Raw genomic sequence first — 7,739 nt, 5'->3', positions numbered from 1 at the left:
GTCACCAGAAACCAAGCCATGACTAGGGACTTGACATGCTCAGTTTCACCTGCTATCTTCTAGGGAGGAGAGAGGGTTGAGAAATCAGATAATGTTCCTATCATGTCTATGCCATGGCGATTCCTGTGGGTCGGGATACCTTGTAGGTTGGTGGACACACCCATGTGCTGGGAGGGCAAACTTCAATTTAACAGGTCAGAGTCCCATGTTTCCAGGAACTGTTTGGATCTTGCCCTACATCCTTTAATTTATTTTTATATCTTTTTAATATCTTTTCTAATTAACCTGAAGTTGTTCTCTGAGTTCTGTGAGCTAGTACAGCAAAATATTAGACCTGAGGAAAGGTCACTGAATCAGGTGGTTTCACAGTGTCAATGACAGGAGTAACCTTGGCCATCCATTGGCCTTGATTAGCATCTGACATGGGAGGCAGTTTCATGGAACCGAGCTGTGGGCTTTGTGTTTAACTTTAGGTAGTTTGTATCAGAACTGAATTAGATTGTAAGAGGCCAAGGTGGAGTCTATAAGGAGTTGGAGAATTGTCCAGTATAGAAACTTGACATGTAAAATGTGAGAAAAACCTATGCTGACAGGGGATTACTATCTACAAAATATAGAGAACTTAAAACTAAATACCCAAATAATCAATACATATATGAGCAGAAGAATTATACAATTATCAAAAGAAAAATTACTCAAATGACCACTAAATACATGAGTAAATATTCACTATCTTCAGTTATCAAGGAATTCAAATCAAAATTCTATCAAGATTTCATCTTACCTCAGTCAGAGTGGCTCTCACCGAGACGACAAATCACAAGCTAACTGCAGCAAGGACACTCTGGGTGTAGAGCCAGCACTCACTATTGGTGGGAATGTACATCTGTGTACTCACTATGGAAATCATTATGAAGGGGCTTTGTAAAAACTAGAAAAAGAGCTGTCAGGTGATCTGGCTCTCCTGCTCATGGATATACTCAAGGATTGTGACTACAACACACCCGTGTTTCCCAAGGTGCACAGTACTCTAGATATGGAGTCAGCCCAGACACCCACCACAGATGGATGGATAAAGAAAGTGTGAAATCTATCATCTACCTATGCTTCTGTCTGTCTGTCTGTCTGTCTGTTGGCCTTTTTGTCATCTTTCTAGCTATCTATCCTCACCTATTTATCTGTCTTCTATTTATCTATCATACTCATCTATTTACCAATTATCTCTTACCTACCATGTTATCTATCACTCTCTATTTATCTATTATATCATCTAATCTACTATCTATCTATCTATCTATCTATCTATCTATCTATCTATCTATCTATTATTATGGCATTAAGAAGAATGCAATTATATCATTTGTAGGAAAATATATAGAATTGGAGATCATCACATTAAATGAAATAATCAAGACCCCAAAAGACAAATGTTGTGTGGTTTCTCTCATTACAGAATCTCAACCAAAAGAAAGAGTGTTGAAAGCAGGTGGAGGACTCATTGGGAAAAGGAAGACAGTAGGAGTGGGAAGGGGATCGGGGAGGGTAATGGGAGTGAATCATATCAAAACATGTCATACACACGTCTAAGAATGTCACAGTGAAACCCATAATTGTGTACAATGAACAACCACTAGTAAAAAGAAGCAACATTAGGCTAAAGGGTTCTTAACTCAGCTTTTCTTGTACAGATTTGATACCTCATTTCCCCATATATTCTGTAGCTATTCCATTTTTTCTGATATAAAACGCATGTTTACTTGAAAGGACAATTCTCAACTTGATATGCAGAAACAAAGAAGCCCAGGATAGCTAAAACAATCCTAAACAAGAAAAGAACTGCTGGAGGTATCACCATCCCTGATTTCAAGTTGTACTACAGAGTTATAGTAACAAAACTAGCATAGTATTGGCATAAAAACCAGACACCTTGATTAGTAGAATCGAACTGAAGACCCAGACATAAATCCACACACCTATAGACACCTGGTTTTTTTATATAAGGAAGTCAGAAATACACACTGGAAAAAAGATAGCATCTTCCACAAATAGTGTTGTTCAAACTGGATATCTGCACGTACAAAAATGTAAATAGAACCATACTTAATACCCTTCACAAAATTCAAGTCCAAGTGAATCAAAGACATCAACATAAAACCAGATACATTGAACTTAATAGAAGAGAAAGTGCCTTGAACTCATTGGCACAGGGAAAGACTTTCTGCAGTGTAAGCGCTTAAGATCAAAAATTAATGAATGGCACCTCATGAAACCTGAAAAGTGACACTGTCATTAAGACAAAGCCACGGCCTACAGAATGGGAAAATATTTTTATCAGTTTCTCATCCAGTAGAGGACTAATATCTAAAATAATAAGAATTTATTATCAAGAAATTTGATTATCAAGGAATTTGTAGTTTTTGTTTGTTTCTTTGTTTGTTTTTTGTTTTATGTTTTTTGTTTTTTTGAGACAGGGTTTCTCTGAATAGTCCTGGCTGTCTTGGAACTCACTCAGTAGACCAGGCTGGCCTCGAACTCTGAAATCCGCCTGCCTCTGCCTCCAAGTGCTCAAGGAATTTGTTATCAAGAATTTAATTCCAAGAAGCTAGATATTTTAAAAAACCCAGCGATCCAATTTAAAAGGGGTACAGACCTAAACAGAGGATTCTCAGTCAAGGAATCTCAAATGTGAGGCCCACACCATGAGAGGGAAGCCATGCTGACACTGCGTGGATACCCAGGATCTGGAGACTGGATAACCCAGAGACCTAGCATAGAACCAAATACAACTGATCTCATTTTACAATGAGAAACTGATGAAATGACTCCTAACGATATTCTGCTAATTCACAGACTAGTCCTTGTTCAGTCATCATCGGGGAAGATTTCTCTGGCAGCAGATTGGAGCCAAATACAGAGACTCACAGATAGACATTATTTGGAGAGAGAGAGAGAGAGAGAGTCTAAATTAGAGATCTCTATCTGGTCCTTCGCTTCGGAGATCAGGAACTCCTCAGAAGAGAGAGGAAAGGCTGTAGGAGTCAGTGGGGATGGAGGACACCAGGAGAACATGGCCACGACATCAACTAAACAGGGCACATGTGGGCTCCCGGGATCTGAAGTGGCATGTGTGGGGCCTGCGTGGGTCTGCACCAGGCTATCTGCATATATGTTGTGGCTGTTAGCTTGGTGTTTTTGTGAGACTCCTAACTGTGGGAGTGGGTGTGTCTCTGACTCTTTTTCCCACTCTTAGGACTCTTTCTCTCCTGTTGGGAGAAATGGACTCTGTATAAATTTCTCCACACAGTGCAGTGCTTGGCAAGTTGCAAGCACCTGCAAACATGTTTCTTTTTCTCTTTTTATTGAAAATGGACTCTTCTCTCATAGGATAAGCACAGACCACAGTTTCCTCTCCCTCCACTCCTGCCATCTCCCCTTCACCCTGACCTTCCCTCTCCCCTTTGTTTCCCTTCTGAAAAGAGCAGTCCTCCAAGAGATGATAGCCAAACACAACAAAGGAAAGTGCACTAAGGGAAGGCTAAAGCCCTTTCCTGTCTCATGCAGTGATAAGGCATTTCACCACAATTTTAATTGCAATTTGTAGGCGCCAAGGATGCTAGTAAAACAATTGCCTAATAATATTATGGGAAGTTGTGTCAAGCGAGCATTCTCCTTGCAAAGTTCAAAGTTTGACCTTGAAGGAAGTTGGGGGTGGATTCTCACTTCACAGTACAGTAATGAGAGGCTGCAGAAGCAGCATCTGATGCCAGGCACTGTGAGGACACTGCCTTTCCACAGACTGTCAAGTGATTCTGAGGTGGTTCCTCCTAACGGAGGGGCTCATTAGGAGGCATTTGTTTCTCACACTTGACACAATTACATTAGATAAGAAATTCCACCCTTTTTTTTCTGTTTAAAAGTACTTGAATTCATTTTATATAGTGTTAATTAAAAGTACTTAAATTCATTTTATATAGTGTTAAATGTGAAATGTATAGTGCAATATATGAAATATGATTTAAAAATTTTAAATAGTGTTCAGCAAAAAGAAAATAGAAGCTTACACTTGTGTATCTTTGAGATGTAAGGAAGGCCCTGGTGAAAGCTATATATAGGCTTTCTGTGTGTTTATCAAGGGGTGACTGACACTTGCTGTTCAGATTCTCTTCTTTCCCTGTTAAAGAGCTAAATGCCCAAGTGGTGCCAGCTGAGATAACCTTAAAACTTTAATGGCCTTAACTAGTCAATTGAGAAATAGAGCAGGGTTTCTCTCCCATTCTTGTGTAACCTCTTTGATCTTATCTTTGGAGGCAGCTCTTGATCATCATACTGTATCATTGATTCTTCTTGTGGTGTTGTAATCCCAGGCTCCTATTCTAAAAGGGTCTGTGCTCTCAGCAAATTATGGGATTCTGAATAAACTATCTAGGTGCATGTCTCCTAGCTTCTTTCCATATCCCGATTTTCCTTAGGGTAACAAATAGGCAAGACCAAATATTGGTTCTTCCATCCTTTGATCAAACTTTCACCTCTCAGCCCGAATAGTGGCAGGATGGAGTTATAGTATTTCTACCCTTTATTTGGGATCAAACACAGTCAATTTTTTCAGGTAACACTGTAGCAGGGAGCCAGGAATTGAATTTCCTTGGGGATTGACAAGAACCTGAGGGCCTCTGGAGTGCAGAAGACCCTCTCATCTATGTACAGAGGCCCCCAGAAAACCTGGTGTGTTGGGGCAACCCCAAAATCCATCATGCTACAAATGCCTCTGGAGAACTGAGTGCATCCTGAGTCATACTCGTGTCGTTTCTCTAGGCACTATGTCGTATGGTAAGGTTTTGAGACTGGGAAACAAATCCCTGCTATGGGCATCTTCTGAGACTACTTCCTAGTTATCTCGGAAGGCTTCTCCCATGAGGCTCTAAATAACATCCTGAATGAATGGGCTCTGTTCTTTTCCCAGCTGCCCCAAAGACAAATTAAAAGAACAAATAATCGGGTTAGTTTGTTTTTCTTGAACCCCGTATCTACTAATGATACAGCAACTGAAAATAAAGTGAAGGGACATAAAAACAGTGGGGAGGTCCCCAACAAAGTCAAGGAGGAGGGCTGAGAATGTGGAACAGTGAGTGAGTCTCCAAATCAGGGGAGCCCAGGGTAAAGGCAGTGCAATGGCCCCAGATCTGGGATCACTGCTGAGACCCAGTTATCGTGACCACCTCTTGAGACACCAGATTTCTTCTGTAGCTGTGCTACCCAGAGACTGAGGCCTGAGCTCTTGGCCTCTGAGCAGCATTGAGAACCCAAATAGCCTCCTTCCTTCTTTGTGCCCAAGTCTGTCATCCTCTTGAGGGGATATAAGAGGAAGAGGAGGGGGAGGAAGGGGAGGGGCAGCCAGAGGAAGGCATGCGCATTGGGACAGAGCAGAGGAAGGCATGCGCATTGGGACAGAGAGCACAGAAGGAAGAGTTCTTTGAGGTTGGTAGTCTTTGAGGACCTGCTGTGGCATGTGGGCAGGTGTGATTTTACAATGTGCGTTTGGAAGCAGAAGTGTTTTCTTGCCTCTGGGGCACCTGATCTTATCTCACACCTAGATTAGTCACCAGACTCTTCAAGGGCGGATGTTCCCCTAACAGTGTGTAGCCTAACCTTGTTCACAATTTGGAGTGGCTACTCTCAGGCACCCTAGAATGAGATAAAAGGTTAAGAGTTCAGAAAACTAAAACCTAACCTTTTGTCTAGTTCACCAACTGACATAGGCGGCTATCGGGGTTCTATGGGCACCTCTGAAAGAGTTTCACGGTCTTGTGTCCCAGAATGAGGAACTGAACAGAGACCTGTGGATAGAGCAGAAATGGAAGCGTATTAGGAAAACACCCATTTCCAGTGGAGCAGGAGGCCAGAGTGAAAAACAGCAGTGGCAGCACAAATGCAGGGGCTTTTCCCTCTGACGCACAGAGCAGGTTTTACAGATTGTTTGCATAACTGCGCCTTCATCAGCTCGTTCTATGTGTTGAAGCTGCCGTGTCTAGTTAGTTCTATATGTGATGTCTTGCAACTTTGTTCCTTATTAGCATTTTAGATTTTCTCCCAGATGTGGATTTTAATGAAACAAGCTCCAGGCCAATACAGTGGAGCACCTTTGCGCCTGCCCCAGTGGCTCCAGCCAAGTCTAGTCAGCCTTAGCTCGGGATTTCCAGCCTTCCTCTCTGCAAAGAAGCATTTCTCATGGGCTAATTTCGCAGCCTTTGTGTGTAAGGCTCTCTGGACCTGACTCTCTGCCCCCATTCTCTTGTCTTAATTATTCCCTCCAGTTCAGAAGAAGAAGAAGAAGAAGAAGAAGAAGAAGAAGAAGAAGAAGAAGAAGAAGAAGAAGAAGAAGAAGAAGAAGAAGAAGAGTTGTCTAGTCACTTGTATAAATTCTTTAATTTTTTATTCAATTGATTAATACCACCCCGCTGAGAGCTGAATTCATGATCATTACTGGCATTGGAAAGGCAAATATGACAGGTGAATTTACTACTCACTGTCTTCTGTGGGTTTTGATTGGGAGCTGAAGGTAGAGGAACAGACTTATGAAAGACAGCAACACTTTCAGTGTAAATATTTGGAAGCGAAAACAAAACAAAACAAAACCAAGGAGAGATGGCAGTACCTGCATACTGAATTAAGAAAAAGAATTTGGGTTATCCTACAACACACAAGTTTTCAGTCAGAAGACATCAGAGATTTACATTACACATACTTTAGCATCTCAGTTACAGTGTATAAAACAGGCTTTTGGGAATTAAGTTTCTTTCCCTCTGATCTATGGTGACAATTAATTCTGAATTCCTGGAAAGTGGACAGTTTTCTTTCTTGGCTAATTTGAAATGTTCCTGGATGTCAGCATGCTGGGCCTTTGAAGAAAGCAGAGATGTTTCAGTCCACATGTCTCTGGTTCTACCTTGGCCAGAGTCTGGGGGTGTTAGAAGGAGGTGGTCTATTCATTCCATATCTCTTTCCTGAAGAGTCACCGTATCCCGGAAACCAAACTGAATTTAAAAACCTAAAAATACAATTTCAAAACGCTGTTTTGAAAAGTTAAAAGTGCAACATTACACATAGTTCCCTGTATCTACAAAATAGTGGATTCCAATTTAAAACTAGCAGAGTTACAGCAGAGTGAAGGAAAAATGTAAGAGGACTTTTCCTTGTGGACTTGTGTTTCAAAAGCCAAAGGATTGGGTGAGTTTTAATGAGTGAAGGTAAAGATAGACAGTATGAGGGAAAAGCCATGAATGAGAAGAGCTAAGCACCTACTGGGGCAGCACAGTGGAACTGGCCCTGGTGGAGAGGGCGTGGGTGAGCCGCTGAGAGTATGAGCATGGGTGAGTATGAACATGGGCGGGTCGCTGAGAGTATGAGCATGGGCGAGCTGCTGAGAGTATGAGCATGGGCGGGCTCATCCCATCACTTGTCTGCTGTGAGGTGGAATTGGTGCAGGGATAATGCACTCCCCACCTGCCCCTCACCACCCGTGGTGGTCCATGGGCCTGGGCCCAAGGTCATGAGAGCAGGAGAGCTAGCCCTGCCCCTCACAGGTTATAACACTTGGGAACACAGGCCCTGCAACTCACTGGAGCAACACCGTGGAGCCAGTCCTGATGGCAAAGGCATGGGTGAGCCTGCCTGAGGGTGTGGGAGCTGGAGAGCTCTCCCAACCCCTCAACAGTGGCAGCCCTGGAAGAGTAGCCCTGCAC

The sequence above is a fragment of the Mus musculus genome, chromosome 3 (genome assembly GCF_000001635.26).
Source record: "Mus musculus strain C57BL/6J chromosome 3, GRCm38.p6 C57BL/6J".
Taxonomy (NCBI): domain Eukaryota; kingdom Metazoa; phylum Chordata; class Mammalia; order Rodentia; family Muridae; genus Mus; species Mus musculus.
This window is presented reverse-complemented; position numbering follows the sequence as displayed.